Source organism: Magnolia sinica, chromosome 9 (genome assembly GCF_029962835.1).
Source record: "Magnolia sinica isolate HGM2019 chromosome 9, MsV1, whole genome shotgun sequence".
NCBI lineage: Eukaryota > Viridiplantae > Streptophyta > Magnoliopsida > Magnoliales > Magnoliaceae > Magnolia > Magnolia sinica.
Window position 1 is genome coordinate 89,788,638 of NC_080581.1, and position 17,559 is coordinate 89,806,196.

At 42.1% G+C, this 17,559-nt stretch overlaps 1 protein-coding gene across 2 annotated transcripts in view; it reads right to left on the reverse strand.

Moving 5' to 3' along the window:
- LOC131256030 (disease resistance protein RPP8-like) overlaps positions 1-17,559 on the reverse strand; it is a 68,875-nt gene that overhangs the window by 8,709 nt on the left and 42,607 nt on the right. The window lies entirely within an intron of this gene.

Sequence of the window (17,559 nt, forward strand, 5' to 3'; positions counted from 1 at the left end):
GATCGGGGTGAAAATTTGTCACGTGAGGTTTTATGGGATTCCGCATCACATGGACCGTTCAGATTAGACACCCATGGCACATGTGCAAAGGTGCGCACGTGCGTAGGTGCGCAGGGGAGCATGACTCTCTCTCTCTCTCTCTCTCTCTATATATATATATATATATATATATATGTAACAAAAGTAGCAAAAATTCAGGACATTACATTTTAGGGCTTGAGCTAAAAACTGAAGCATATGCAAAGCTTAAGTAAACCACACAATAGGAAGCCTTATGAATTGAACGTGTATTGTTGAAAACTTTTTAAGAGGCCATGAAAGTTTTGGATTAATCTAAAATTTGTTTTTGCCTTCATCCATGTCTATACTATGGTCAACTTGACATTTGTATCCGCTTCATTTTTGGTTCATGACCTAAAATGAGTTTTCAATGTAGATGGACGGGTGGATGCTTTTGTACCCTATTTTTGGCTATTCTAAGGAAAGCTAATAGGAATATGACATATGATATTGCATAAAAAAAGATCTTTAAAATACTCGAAGTATTTTTTTCAGAATTATAGTTAGCATAAATTCAATTTTAAACGTTAGTAAATGGTCAACGGAATGATGTGGTCAAGTTATTCAAAAGTCTAATGACGAATAGAGAAACGGGGTTGATCATTTTAAAATACAAAATGCGATCGAGAGGAACAAAGTTTGGCCAATACAAGAATAACTGTCACAAAAAAGAAACGTAACAAAAGAAGGATATATATATAAGAAAAGGATCTAGAAAAGTTTTTCGATTGCCATAACAATTGCAGTAATGGAAGAATGATATGGAAAAATAAGTTGTAAAAGAACTCTATAAATAACAGAGGAAATCAACAAACTAAGCATTAAAAAAAAAAAAAAAAAAAACTAATCCAAAAATAATCGAACAAATCTATCAATTTATCTTTTATCTTTAGTTGTAATCCAAATCTTTACATATAGGCTGGATTTGTTATCTATTTAATATCACATAGTTCTTTCAAAAGACATTCTCTCACAGTTGCTTCTAATGATCGATTATGAGTTTTTCGTTTTGTTTGATTGCACCAGTATTCCAAAAGTCCTTTTTTTGCATAAAGCATAAAATAACCCATCTTTGGAAGAAGCCCCACCCTTTAATTATAGCTTGATCATTATAAAATTTTACAAATAGGTAAATAAGTGACCGATTTTCTCAAAATCTAATCACATACAATTTTATATTTGATATATATGCTTATTTTGACACTTGGGGTTGAAGTCGAGTTGTTTAAATTGAATTGCTATATTGAACTTGCACGCCCACACACTACAGATGACATGAAACAAAAACAAACCGAGCACGAACGGATACAAAGCATATAGAACACGGGCCCCGCAGACATAAATCCTACCCACCTCGATAGATCCCCGCGGATTCACTCAAGCCGCACCCAAGCTGGCGAAAGTGATGCAAGGACCGCCCTCCGCCAGTCTTTTTACGAGTGGGCTCTCAGCAATTAATAAGCGTCCTGCACAAATGGAAGCTAATTGCGTCTTGCCTGGGCGCGGGTGCACTACGGTCAGGTTGAGTAGCGAGAATCGCCACAGAAGTGACGTCACAAGTTCTGTGGATCCCACCATGGTGTATATTTGTATCCACACCGTTCATCCATTTGGAGAGACCATTTTAGGGTATGAGCCGAAGAATTAGTCAGATCCAAAGCTCAAGTGGACCCCACCATAGAAAAAAATAGAGAGAGTGATGCCCACCATTAAAAACTAATAAGGGCCATAAAAGTTTTCGATCAAGCTGGTATTTGTGTTTTAACTTATTTAATATTTATTTTAACTTATGAACTGATTGGATATCAAATAAATGGACCTTAGGAGGATTTCAACCGTGGGGTCACTCTCTCTACTGTTTTCTGTAGTGGGGTCCACCAAAGATTTGTATCTGGCTCATCCTTTGGACAATGCTCTAAAATTATCTCTCCAAATGGATGGACGGTGTGGATACACCACATACATCATGGTGAGACCCACATAACTGGGTGACGTCACTTCAGTAGCTAGTCTTGCTACCCGACCTGTCAGTAGCTAATCCGCGTCCATCTTGCCCGGCCTCGGCTGGATAGGAATTGGTCCAGGCATGGCTCTGTGGGGCCACCGTGATGTACGGGTTGGGATTGGGTCCTGCCAACCCACATACAGAAATCGGTCCAGGTAGGGGAAGCGGATCGAGTAGTGAGTATCTCATTACGCTCTGCGTACTGAGTAAACTCGTTGAGGTCCATCATGATTTATGTATTTTATCTGCTCCGTCAATCCATTTTACTAGATAATTTTATTTCTTAAGCTAAAAAATGAAGCATATACAATATTCAAATGGATCACACCAAAGGAAACAGTTGAATTGATCTTCTGCCGTTGACAATTTCTTAGGGGCCACGGACGTTTTGTATCAAGCTTATATTTGTGCTTTACATTCATCCATGTCTTTATGATCTTATGAACCGGTTGGATGACAAATAAACATCACTGTGGGGCTTAGCAATGTTTCAATGGTAGAAATCATTATCCCTACTGTTTCATGTGGTATGATCCACTTGATCTTTGGATATGATTCAATTTTGGACTCGACCCCTTAAATTAGATGAAAAAAATGGATGGACGGCGTGGATTGAACACATACATTCAAAGTGGGCCCAACTGAGTTTACTCAGTACAATAAGAGCCTACTGAGTACTGAGTAACTCAGTAGGCAATCCGATTTCCCAGGTAAGGGGTCTGTGGGGCCCACCATGAAGTATGGTTTTTATCTATACTGATCATCCATTTTTCAAGATCATTTTAGGGTAGGAGCTAAAACAAAATGAGATAGATTGAAGGCTCACGTGGACCACACCACTGGATGCACTGGTGGTAACAATGTCTACCGTTGAAACCTTCTCAGGGCCACTGTGATGTTTATTATCCGTCCAACCTGTTCATAAGGTCAAGTAGACCTGGATGAAGGTAAAATATAAATATCAGCTTGATCCAAACTTCTGTGGACTCCAAGGAGTTTTAATGGTAGGCGTTCAATCCCCATTGTGTGGTCCACTTGAGCCTTTGATCTGTCTTGTGTTTTGGATAATACGCTAAAATCATATGTAAAAATGGATTAACGGCGTGGATAAAATCCATACATCATACTAGGTCCCACAGAGCCCCTGCCTGGATCGATTCTGTCCACCCGGGTCGGCTTCCAACCAAAACCAACGTCCATCTCTCCCTCGATAAATACCAACAGTGTCTGGCTGAGAAAGCCTGCCTCCGTCCGTCTCTCTGATCTACTTCCTCCTCTCAGGTATTTTTCTTCCTTTTGTTTTAGGGTGTATTTTGTTACACTAAATATTATAACACTCCCACCGTACGTGAGATTCCGGTGCGGTCTGAATTCAGGCCTAGCCTTCCATTCCGCTGCTAGGTCCAGGAATGGTACTAAGCCAGCGCCCTGCAATGCCCCACTTCTCTGCTGCAGCCAGCTCCTGGACTATGTAAAAGAATCGAGGCGGGGAGGTCTCGTCCATGTCCAGATCTCAGATCCCTGTGCACTTTGTTCAGCAGGATGTATAGAACGATAGTCCAGTAGATCGTCTGCCAATTCGCGTTAGTTAACGGAGCAAGAGCCATGCCCCAAGCAGCTCAAGCAAGCCATGGGTGCCCTATATCATGCCATGGCTTTACGGGCTTGGTGTGGAATGAATAGTATGTTGAAAGACTCATGTACTCCAAAATAGGAGCATTTGAGAGCGGAAAAAAAGAAAAAGAATAAAAAGACTATGCTTGCTATCTCTAATAGTGATGAGCTCCCCCGTGTTCTGAAGAACTCCTACCTTGCCATGAAGTTTGTGCTGGAACCTGCGTAATAAGAGCTTGGCTCTAGGTCCTCACTCATGCCTCACTGGTAAACTGACAAGAATTTCAAGCACCCATTGCCGTTAAATCCGACGGTGCTCCTATGTTCGAATCCCGAGAGCAACAAATATGCCTTGTTAATATTTTATTCTCCCACAGGGGGGTCAGGAAAAATTAGATCCAGCCCAGGGACCAAGAAATCAAGCCCGACCTATTTATGGTGTGAGTATCCCTCCACCCTTCTCAATATGCTCTCGTGCGAAGTTCCCACCCCGCACGTGCGGGGGGTGTTAGAGTAATAAAATCCCTTGATATACATTGATACACCACACTTTGACAGCTTAAGCTTTTAGGAGTAAATGGTTGTTTGACATGGTATCAGAGCGGAAGGTCCTATGTTCGAATCTCGAGAGCAACAAATATGCCTTGCTAATATTTTATTCTCCCACGGGGGGTTAGGAAAAATCAGATCCAGCCCAGGGACCGGGAAATTAAGCCCGACCTATTTATTGATGGGGTTTTTGACCCGTGCTCGACTGGTCGTGAGCCTTACACGACCGGTCGAGGACTGGTGCACGACCAGTCGTGGAGTTGAGCCCTGACTCGACTCAAAGTCCAGTGACTTTGTACTATTTTTCTCTGGGGTGCTCGACCGGTCGTGGGTGGCGCTCGACCGGTCGTGGCATCGTCTCAACCGGTCGTGATTATGCAGATTCGTTCCGCGATTTTATGCGGATTGCGGACTTTGAGTCCTTTCGCAACTGGGATGCGGAAAGGAGTTTCTTAAAACTATAAATAGGGGTTCCTAGGGTTTTTCTAGTGTAATGAAAAATACAAGAGGGCTATCAAAGGTGTGAGAGAAAGAGAGAAAGAGAGAGAGAAAGATTGTAGAAGGGAGGTTATCTATTGTGTAATTTATATCTTAGTGCTTCTACATCCTCGTAATCGGTGAGATCTCTCCATTTTTCTTTGTTTCTCTCATTGTTTATCCACTCCTGCGTGAGTGAAGACGGTTGTAACGTTCTATTTTATAGTGGATTGTTGATATGGACAAAGTCCCGTGGTTTTTACCTCTTCGAGTGTTTTCTACGTAAAAATCTCTTGTGTAGTGTGTGGTTAATGCTTTAATTTATTTCATTGAGAGAAAGAGAGAGAGAGGAAGATTGTAGAAGGGAGGTTATGCTCATGGAGGTTATCTACTGTATAATTTATATATCAGCGCTTTTACGTCTTCGTAATCGGTGAGAGCTCTCCATTTTTCTTTGTTTCTCTCATTGTTTATTCACTCCTGCGTGAGTGAAGACGGTTGTAACGTTCTACTTCATAGTGGATTGTTAATCTGAATGAAGTCCCGTGGTTTTTACCTCTTTGAGGGTTTTTCACGTAAAAATATCTTATGTGGTGTGTGGTTGATGCTTTGATTTATTTTCTTACTTTATTATTCCATAATTCTAGTTTGTATCGAGAGGGTAGATCCTAAGGTTTTGTGTAAGGCCCCTAACAAAGTGGTATCAGAGCTAAGTTCATTGAACGGGTAGGATCGATTTTTTGAATTATGGAATGTGGCTCATCAAGGATGATTAGCCTCAATGGTTCTAACTGGACTATATGAAAGGCTAAGATGGAGAACTTGCTTTATTGCAAGGACCTATATTCACCAATTTTAGGCATATCAGCAAAATCAAAGGATATGTCTGATGATGATTGGAAAAAGATGGATCGAAAGGCGGTGGGGTTTATTAGACAATGGTTGGATGATTCTGTGTTCCACCATGTGTCTACAGAGACCTCAGCCGCTAGCCTATGGCTAAAATTAAAAGGGCTGTATGAGAGGAAGACAGCCGGTAATAAAAATTTTCTGATAAGGCGACTTGTGAATATCAAGTTTAAAGATGATGGTTCTGTGGTCAAGCACATGAATGAGGTCAGCGATATAGAACCAACTTTCCTCTATGAAGATGGTCTTGGATGATGAATTGCAGGCTTTACTTTTGTTTAGTTCATTGCCTGACAGTTGGGAGACATTGGTGGTGTCTCTAAGTAACTCCGCACCAGACAAAAAGATATCCATGGAACAGGTAACCATTTGTCTCTTCAATGAGGAGACAAGGAAGAAGTCTCAGGGGTCTACTCAGTAAGAGGCCCTTGTGACACATGAACGGGGGAGAGGAAAGAACAGGAAGGGCGAGAAGGCCCGAGATAAATCAAGAGGCAAGTCGAGTAATAGCAAAGATGTTGAATGCTGGAATTATGGCAAAAAGGGCCACTATAAGCATGAATGTCGTAAGGATAAGAATGACAAGAAAGGAAAAGGAAAGGAAGATGAATCATATTTCATTACGGTCGCTTCAGATGGCGACGTTGTAGTTATTCTTTCAGTAGATCACGATATATGTCTCACGGCCACGAGTCAGGACACCGACTAGGTGATTGACTTGGGAGAGCTTCTTTTCATGTGACTTCATACAAAGACTTCTTCACAAGCTACAAGTCAGGTGACTATGGGATCGTAAAGATGGGAAATTCTGGCGTATCGAAGATCGTAGGGGTCAGTGATATTTGTGTGAAGACTGATGTGGGCTGCACATTGATTTTTAGGGATGTGAGACATATCCTAAACCTTCGCCTCAACTTAATGTCGATGAAAATGTTAGATGATGATAGTTATGAAAGCCAGTTTGTTGGTGGGCACTGAAAGCTCATCAAGGGTTTGTTGATCGCAGCCAGAAGAAAGAAGTGTTGCACCTTTTACAAGGCAAGTGTCAGTGTGTGTAAGAGTAGGTTGAATGCAGCGAAAGATTTAAATGTTAGCATGTGGCATAGGCGTCTACGCCACATGAGTGAAAAAGGGCTTCAGCTACTAGCGAGGAAGCAGCTCCTTCCAGACATGATAGGTATACATCTCAAAACCTGTCTTGATTGTTTATCAGGGAAACAACATAGAGTTTTATTTGTTAAAACTGCTTCTCATGTTAATAAAGTGCATACATTAGATTTGGTTTATTCTGATGTTTGTGGTCCTATGAGGACAAAAATCTTGGGTGGAGCATTGTATTTTATCACTTTTATAGATGATGCATCTAGGAGGGTTTGGGTTTATGCTTTGAAATCCAAGGATGAGGTCTTTGGTGTGTTTAAATTGTTTCATGCTATGGTCAAGAGAGAGACAGGTAGATCATTAAAGTGCATCCGCACTGACAATAGTGGTGAATACATTAGCGACTTTCATGAGTATTGTAAGTCCCTGGGTATACGGCATGAACAGACGGTTCCCAGGACCCCCAGCATAATGGTGTAGTTGAGCTAATGAATCGCACCATTGTAGAGAGAATCAGATGCATGTTATCCCAAGCGAAATTGCCCAAGACATTCTGGGGAGAAGCAATACACATGGCGGTGTATTTGATAAACAGGTCTCCGTCAGCCCCGTTGAATGGAGAAGTACCTGAGAAGGTGTGGACTGGACAGGATCCATCGTATACTCATCTTTGGGTGTTTGGATGCAGGGCATCCGTTCACGTACCAAAGGACGAGAGGTCGAAGCTCGATATGAAGATCAGACAGTATGTGTTCTTGGGGTACGGTGATGAAAAGTTCAGTTACAAATTGTGGGATCCGACCGAGAAGAAGCTCGTCAGGAGCAGAGATGTGGTTTTCTTTGAAGATCAATGTATAGAAGACATTGGTAAGCCAGAAAAGAATCAGCTTAGTTCAGGTGAGCTAAAGGATATGGATCCGATTACTCCTCCCATGGTGCCTGATGATGGGGAGTATAGTAAGGTGTAGAAGACGAGGGAGTTCCTTTAGAAGATGGACCAAGGGAGCAGTCTCCACTTGATCCGCTTGTTGAGCCACAGGTGAGGAGGTCATCTAGGGACAGACAGTCATCTAAGAGGTACTCACCGCATGAGTACATTATGCTGACTGATGGGGGAGAGCCATAAGATTATTCTAAGGCCCTAGCCGATGAGTATAAGGGAGAGTGGTTGAAAGCTATGCAAGAGGAGATGGAATCCTTGCATAAGAACCACACCTATGACATGGTGAAACTGCCTAAGGGCAAGAAAGCTCTGAGCAACAAGTGAGTGTTCAGAAAGAAGATTGAGCAGAAGAATTCACAGACGAGGTTCAAGTCCACACATGTGGTGAAAGGGTTTGGTCAGAGAAAAGGCATAGACTTCGAGGAGATATTCTCACTAGTGGTAAAGATAATATCTATACGTGTGTTGTTTGTGTTGGTGGCTAGCATGGATCTGGAGATAGAGCAGTTAGATGTTAAAACTGCATTCCTCCATCGTGACCTGGAAGAAGAGATCTACATGCACCAACTAGAAGGGTTTGAAGTCAAGGGCAAGGAGCATAGGGTGTGTAGGCTGAGGAAGAGCTTATATAGGCTGAAACAAGCTCCACGACAATGAAACAAGAAGTTCGACTCGTTTATATTGAAGCATGGGTATGACAGAATAGACTCGGACCACTGCATGTTCACGCGCAAGTTTTCAAATGGTGATTTCTTAGTTCTGCTGTTATACATTGATGACATGCTCATCATGGGAAAAGGCATCAAGAAGATCGACAGGCTGAAACAGGAGTTGGGCAAGTCTTTTGCGATGAAAGACTTGGGCTTGGCTAAATAGATCCTAGAAATGGAGATAACCTGTGACAGAAGCAGCAGGAAGTTTTGGCTGTCACAAGAGCGGTATATTGAGAAAGTCCTAGAGTGGTTCAATATGAATGTAGCGAAGCCGATCAGTACTCTATTGAATGGTTACTTTAGATTGAGCGATAGACAGTGTCCCAAGACGAAGGCAGAGGTGGAAGAGATGCAGAAGATACCCTACGCATCATTAGTAGGAAGTTTGATGTATACTATAGTGTGTACACGCCTAGACATAGCATATACGGTTGGTGTTGTCAGCTGGTATCTTGTCAATCCTAGCAAAGAGCATTGGGCAGCGGTAAAGTGGATACTGCGGTATCTAAGAGGCTCTAGGTTAAGCCTATCCTATGGTAACGAAAAACCTGTGTTAGAGGGCTACACAAATGCAGATATGGCATGTGACATAAACTCCAGGAAGTCTACATCGAGGTTCATGTTCACGTTTGCAGGGGGAGCAGTTTCTTGGCAGAGCAAGCTACAGAAGGTCGTAGCATTGTCGACGACAGAGGCCGATTACATTGCAGACATAAAGGTATGTAAAGAGATGCTTTGGATGAAGAGGTTCCTACAGGAACTTAGCCTGAAGCAGGAGCAGCACGTGGTTTATTGTGATAATCAAAGTGCTATACACTTGAGCAAGAATCCAAGTCAGTACTCCAAGTCGAAGCACATAGAGATTCGGTATCACTGGATCAGGGATACTTTCGAACAGAAGGTGTTATAGCTTGAGAAGGTCCACATGGACGATAATAGGTCAGACATGATGACCAAAGCTTTGCTCAAGGGCAAGTTTGAGGTTTGTACAAACCGGACTGGCTTGAAGAAAGTGGATTCCTTCTAAGTCGAAAAGGGGGAGATTTGATGGGGATTTTCTCCTCATTTCTTGGTTCGATGAAATCAAAACTGGTTTCGATATCATCGATAATTGCTGAATTTTTCACCACTGGTCGCTGGACAGTTTTTATCCTGTTCCGATATCATCGACAGACTTTAGATGATATCGAAGCTGTCATTGAGAGACCTTCAATGACATCGATAATTGTCAGAATTTTCACCCCGGTCGCTGGACAGTTTTGGTCCTATTTCGATATCATCGAAGGACCGTCGATGATATCGAAGCTGTCATCGAGAGACCTTCGATAACATCGAAGAGTTCCGCAGATGCGATTGAGAAAATGCAAATTTTACGGATTTTGTTTCCTATTTGGATTCTACCTCTTTCTATTCTTATATAAAGGGGTGTATATAGGATTGGGGTGTATTCCAGAGTATTCTAAGGTTTCCTAAAGATTTTCTAGGAGGGCTTAGGACTATCAAAGGTATAAGAGAGAGAGAGAGAGAGAGAGAGAGAGAGGAAGCTTGTGGAAGGGAGATTCTGCTCGTAGAGGTGATCTACTTCGCAGTCCACGTCTCCGCGCTTCTACGTCCTCGTGATCGGTGAGATTTCTCCGTTTTTCTTTTGTTCTCTTATTGTTTATCTACTCCTGCGTAAGTGAAGAAGGTTTGATCCAAGCGATGTGTGCTTGTGATCGATTGTAACGTTCTGCTTTATAGTGGATTGTTGATCTGGACAAGGTCCTGTGGTTTTTACCTCTTTGAGGGTTTTTCACGTAAAAATTCCCTGGTGTTGTGTGGTTTATGTTTTGATTTAGTTCATTGCATTATTATTCTATAATTCTGGTTTGTTTTGGGAGGCTAGATCCTAAGGTTTTGTGCAAGGCCCCCAACAGTAGCTTTCCTAGACTCCAACTAAAACACTCTAAAATTGCGATTTATTGTAAATAGGAAACTTATTATATATAGTCGTGGTTTTCAGCCAATCCAATTTAACCCAACCACATTATTTTACTAATGTTTCTAAGCCCTTTTCATGTTGGGCATGAGTAATACAACTAAAAGGATCGGGAGTTATACTCGAACTAAAACTTACTCTTTACAGTAAAAACTAAATTATGGAATCTCTCACAAATTCAGCATGGGCAACCCAATATAGCGGGGGTGCTTGCCTTAAGTAGGTTTTTCTATTCCAAAATCATATATGATATATCCAAAAACTCATCCCGATGTGCGAGATATGGCCGATTTAAAGTTCCGACAGTCAGGATCATTTCCACCTCCGATTGGGCCTTCTTTGGTCCATCTTCGCCGCCGTGAAAGTGTTTGGGACCCGCTCTCTGCATCAGGAAAAACCAAACAGATGCAAATCTCAGGTTGACCACACCATGAGAAACAATAGTTATTCACAGTTAAAAAAATTTGTGGGCTACAAAGGTTAAAGTTCTAGCTGATATTTGTACTTTTCCTTCGTCCGATCTGTGTGGCCTCATCAACAACAGGTTGGACGACGAATAAACATTACGGTGGACACTAGAAAGTTTTCAATGGTGGTTGTTCTGTGACCACTGTTTACTGTGGTGTGGTCCACCTGCGATTTGTATCTGCTACATTTTTAGGACATTGAATGTGGAAAAATAGTTGGCAGCATAGATATACAAAGCAAACATGGAGGCGGGCCACGGTCAGGGTCCCACCAACGTCGCCGGATCTTGGGTCGCAGCTAAGACGCGTCCTTGAATCAGGCACTGGAACGTGGCCTTCCTTTTCAATCAAGCAGTATTTTATAAATAATTTTTTATTTTATTAAAGTGTTATGATGACTCAGCACAGATGATGTGGACCAATTAAACTTTAGGGCACAGAAAGTCCACGTGTGCTGGAAACGGACATCCTCACTCAACTTTGGCCTTGCATCCAGGATTAGATGGGTCCACTTGGGTGCATTATTCAAACCACTTTTATTCTTTTTATTCAAAAATGCCACCAACCATGACTAGATGGGTCCACTTGGATTCAAACTGCTTTTATTTTTTGACTAAGAAAGTCCACCAACCACGTTGCAACCAGGACTAGATGGGTCCACTTGGATGCATTATTCAAACCGCTTTTATTTTTTCGATTAAGAAAGGCCACCAACCATGTACATTGGAGTTTTTATTTTGGCCTTGCATCCAGGATAAGATGGGTCCACTTGGATGCATTATTCAAAAGGCCTTTTGTTTTCTTTATCATTGATAAAGACACCGGGGGACCTAATTAGAGCCCGGCATAGGACAAGTTTGACAAGTCAAATTCGGCTTATCCGACTTGCTCAAATCCAACTCAACCCGAACTAAATGGGTGAGTTGATCTGAACTGAGTAGACTTTGTCCAATCTGAATTCAAATCAAGTCAAGTGTGCATCACCCATTAACTCGGCTTGACTTGAGCCAAAACTCAACTTGACTCCAGTCAGGTAGTGTGTGTGTATCTTTTGCCATGGCCTATCGAAGTTTTGGATTAGAGTAAAAGTCGGGCACTGGCAGTTTCATAGAGTACTGCATCACATGGACGGTTTAGATTTTGGGCCCACATCATGTGTGATGAGTTGGGTGAGTTGGGTGGATGCAAGAGCAAAACCAAGGCTGAACTCAAGTGGGTCACACTACAAGAAACGGTGGGAATTGAACGCTCACCAATGGAACCTTATTAGGGTGGAGCCCGAATAATTTTCAGTTCAGGATAATATTTATGTTTTCTCTACAACCACGTCTGAATCACCTTATGAACGGGTTGGATGGCATATAATGATCATGGTGGGCCCCAGGAAGGATTCAATGACAGGCGATTCCATCCCACTGTTTCCTGCAGTGTGGCCCACTTAAGTTTTGGATCTACGTATCTTTGGGCTCACATCCTAAAATAATCTTGTGAACAGATGGACGGAGTTGATGTCACACGGACATTGCGGTGGCCCTACATAGCCTTGGGTCACACGGGGACCGTGTACCAGGGTTACACGCAACTCGCGTCCTGATGAGAGTAGGCGAATAGTGGGGCCCACCGTTGGACGGTCGGTTAAAGGATTAAATATTTGAGAAAGTGGACGTTCGGCGAAAAGGAAAAAACTTTGATACTCTCGCAGAGTGTGATGGATGATACACAGGCAGTTAGAAAATTCTCACAAATGGAACACGTGGCATACAAGTAGTCAAATGAAACCGTTCAAATTATCGTACGTAGTATAGAAGTATGATGAAACAAAAATTAAATTCATTTGATAGTCTGGGTATAGGATTTGTGGACATTTATTGGACGGTTAAAAGTGAAAAATGCAACTACCTTAATCCATAAACAAGATTCCAAGAATCAAGAGCTTAGGATTTTCCAACCAATCTGATAATGGGATTGTGAGTTTCCAACAGTGAATTGCATATTGTAGTCGGTTTTGATTTTAGTTAATACATGCCACGTGTGCAATTTCTAATTTCCTGCGTATCGAGTGTCATACGCAGCCTGAGTATCATATATGACTCCGCGAAGGACAAAAAGAGAGGATGGAAGGAAAGAAGATAGGAGAAATCCGATTGCAGATTGAGTAACTCAAAGTAAAATCTGTGGGGCCCACTAAAAGTACAACCCTAAAATGAGCTGAAAAAACAGATGGACGGAGTGGATAAGCCACTTGAAACTCATTAGGTGGGTCAGATCTGAAAAAAAGGATGGACGGAGTGGATAAGCCAATTGAAAGTCATCAGGTGGGCCAGTAAAAATGATATGACCGTGGATCGAACACGCGACCTTCAGATCAACCGAGCTATCCCGGCAATGTTGATATATTTATAATAAAAATTATATTATATGTATCTTAATTTGTGTGATGTAAGTGTCCTCATCCACACCGTCCGTAAGATATCAAACCTTAAGCTCGACCGTTGACGGAAAATCATCGCGATCTAACAAATAAAGTGGGTCACACTACAGGGAAGAGATGGGAGGGATTGCCTACCATTAAAATGTTTTAGATTGTGTGTGGGACCGGCAGTGGCCAGGCACAGTCTATATTTTGAATGGGCCCCACCCAACCAATTGAAAATCCGGGCGCCCTTTGCCAGATCTAATTGTATGTGGGGCCCACCGTGTTTGTATATTCCATACATGTGCGCCCCACCCTGATGAATGCACACTCCAAAATATAGGGCATTCAGAAACTCAATTGTGGGACCCACCTGGAGGTTTTAGATGTTTTAGGCATGATTTTACATGGTGTGGCCCACCTGAGTGTTGGATTAGCCTGATTTTCTGGATCTGAGGAGAAAATGAAGAGGAGAATATGATGAACTGATTGGATCTTGTGCATGCATCTCAGTGGGCCTTATACACCATGTTGTAGATTAAGCTTATTCTACAAACGTTGCAGAGGTTCCAGCCTCTACATGGAGTAGCTAAATTGTCCAGCACCGCTAGTGGTTGGCTTTAAAATGGACGGCTTTAAAGAAAAGTAGGCAACGGTTAGAAACTTGGAGTAGATGGTCCACTTACTGCTCTCTGTGCGTTGAAAATGCTGACCATTAAATTGGAGGTCTTCAAATGGACGGTTAGGATAGAAAGGATCAACGATCAAAATCAAACGGCTAAAAGTTCAATGATCAAAATGTTAGAGTCCTCCCTTTGATGTTAATTTTACGCCCTGGCCCATCCAGACAGGGGCCCACCAGATGAACAGCTCCGATCACCGTAAACAGCTCACGTTTACGGTGGAGATCCAACCAGGCCCAGGCAATACTTGGGTGGTCCCTATCAATCAACGTCCACTGCTTCTGCTTCCCTCAAATTCGCTTGTATTATCCAGTAGAGGATGGAGCTTTCAATATGGTAGAGCACAAGAGATAATCTCCACTAGCTGTACAAGTGGCAGGATAATGAATTAATCAGGACCGTCCATCTAGTTGCCCCTACTTTCGATAGACATTGGTTCCAAATACAGAAATATCTGGTTATCCTATCCATCTGAAAGGTGGCTGTAAAAGTGACGGTGTGAGATGAAAATCGTTAGTGGTCAATAATTCATTAAGGGAAATTGGAGGAATGTGATGGATAGGATTGTTTAATTTGTGTGATTTTTGAAACATTAGCCATCCATTATTGAATCACTAGATGGACGGCCAGATCGATTCACCTCGCTGTCACGTGTACGGTGGAGAGATGGATATACATCACACCAGCTGTCCATGGTGGGCCATTTCTACTGCAGATGGACGGAAAGAAAAAGCACAAAAATAAAAGAAGTTTGTCTCGATAAGTCCCTATTGATGTCCACACATTCCAACCCACTTTTCTCTCCTGATTGTGGGTGGGCCCCACATGGCAGCATCGAAAAGTTGCTTGCCTTCAATGGAAGCTGCGGTGTGAGTAAACTCTGTGGGGCCCACTGTGATGTGTGTGCTTTATCTAAGCTGTCCATCCATTTTTGCATCTCATTTTAAGACATGAACCAAAAAATGAGGCAGATCAAAAGCTCAAGTGCATCACATTACGTTAAACGGTAGGGATTGAATGCCTACCGTTGAAATCTTCTTGGACCACAAAAGTTTTGGATCAAGCTGATATTTGTATCCATGTTTATGTGAACAGGTTGGATAACAAAAACATCACCGTGGGTCCCAGGAAGGTTTCAACAGTGGATGTCATTATCCCATCATTTCCTGTGGTGTGGTCCACTTGAGCTTTGGATATGCTTGAAATCTGGGCTCATGTCCTAAAATGAGCTAGAAAAATGGACGGACAACGTGGTAAGATACAAACATCATGGTGGGCCCACAGAGTTTACTCAATTAGCTGTAACATGGTGAGTTCCTCATTACACAATCTACATCAGGCTTTAAGATATTTTTTTATAGTGCATCATCCACCGCCCAAATTTACTCACCCCACACGTGCGTGAGATCCACACAGTTCATCAGGTGGGACCCACAGCGTATGTTATGTGATCCGAGAAAGGGCAATCTGATTAATTGCGCATAGGATTTTGATCATCGACCAATTTTTACAGCCAACCTGCCATTTTCTCATGAGTCGTGTGGTCCAATCCATGACTTGGGTGTAGAGGTGGGCATCGAGGCGAGTGGAATCGAGGTGGGCCAAGCTTGGCTTGGCATGTCCATGATGTACTCGAGCTCGAGCTTGGCCTCGTGCTTGTAACGACCTTGAAAATTTTTGTGCTAATCTTTCCTTAAGTAGTTGCTTTTAGGGTAATTAGCGCTATACTCGATTGCTTGTGAAATTCGTATCAGTCACTTTAAATTGTATCTGCATGGCTCAAAACTTGTAGATTAGTTAGCGCTATGTTACTATGAAATCTGAGATCCATCGCTAAATCCAGTTGTTCTGGGAAATTTTTGGAAGATCTGGATCGAACCTGGACCGCGCGTCGAAAGTCCGATGGGGATGATCTTAGGCTGTTGCGGTCACCATGTTGGGCTTGACCATCACCTTGAAAATCAAGTCCATCTGATGTTCTGGGTCGATTTGTTTGAGTTCGGAGTGAAGAATGTGAGAACGGTTGGATATTTAATAAGTTTTTATGAAATCTGAGTCGTGTCGCTTGCGTGATGATTTTAAGCTATCTGACCGTTGGATTCTGACCCAATTTCACCCTCTGATCAGGGAAGGTGGCCCAGGCATATCCTTGTGCTTGTGGACCTGATCGAGATCCCGTGACTATTGATTTGAGTGTGGTCCGCCACGGCTGATCTGAAGAGCCGGTCGGTACGAAAACTCAGCCTGACCTAGATCCATGGTCAGTGAGCTTAAGTCCGACCTTTCGTGGTTATAGACCTACCAGAAGTGCTTCGTTGGATCGTAAGAGGCAGGTTTTGGTTATACTTTAAGTATACCTTGGCCCTGGGGTTATTTCCATCAATTTGAGGCCTATTTATAGTCCTTAAACCCTAGCCCTCTTTTCCATACGAATTTTCTCTAACCCTAGCTTGGAAAGAGAGTGGAAAAGAGAGAGAAAGTAAGAGAGAAGTTGGTGAATCATCTTGGATTCTTTCTTGTTCTTCTTCATCTTTGAACCTTCACTTTGAATCGTTATTCTGACGGTTCTGAGTTCATCTTGGGGTAAGTTAACCTAACCCTAATTTGTGTTAGAGCTTAGATTAGTCTTGGTGTTGTTGTATCTCATTTCTGTCCTTGTTTTAGGGTATTATATCGCCGTTGACGAAGACAACTCGTCTAAATCAGTTCGGTGTTTCTTTCCTTACTTAAGGTGCGGACTTTAAGTGTATAGGTTATGGTTTTCAAGGCTTTCAATGCTAGTTAATGATTTATTCTTGTTATGGATGAGATTTCACATGCCAAATGTTGTGTTTACGTTACTTTCCTGATATGCATGTGTTATATTGAGATTTGTGTATTCTATGTGTATGTATAAAGTACCGTATACGTATAAAATATGCACTTGTGTTTGCCATGATTATTTGTCATGCATGTATGTTAGATGTATGTGTGACGACTCCTTGGTAAAAGGAATTGTCCAAATACTTGTTTTTCAACATACGTCAGGTATGTTGTATTATGTATTCTAAGTGTTTGTAAGAATGCCTGAATGATCTAAAGTGTAACTTATTACACTAATTGCAGGCGTTGAGAAGTAATTCTCAACACTCCTATTGATGTTCATGATTTCCTTTATGCAAGTTACATTCCATGTTATTTAAATTCAAGCATTACTTATGCTTACATTTATGTTAAGGTGATATTCCTCAAGTGCTTATGTACCATGATTTGAGTTGTTGTTTCCTTTACTGTTCTACATTCAATTCATATATCTGTTGTAGTGTAATGTGTTTGGGATTATGCATTAGTCCAGGAAATCGGTAATCTGCTTTATGATCGTGGTTGAGGTTGCTTTCGCTACGTAGGACGTATTAGACGAACCCGAGCCGTATTAGAGTTGGCGGCAGTGGTTTGGCCACGCGGAGTGTTTGCGCACTCTATGTCATTCAACGCAACGTGCGCTCGTGCTAGTCGAGTTCGTCAAGTAACCCGATTGTCCGATGTATGTTCACCATGTATGGACGTTACTGTTTGAATCTAGGGTACCGAACTTACCAGTGAAATCCTATTAACCATGATACTTGATCCGCTAAGACTCATGAACCGGACATAGTGGTATGGGACAA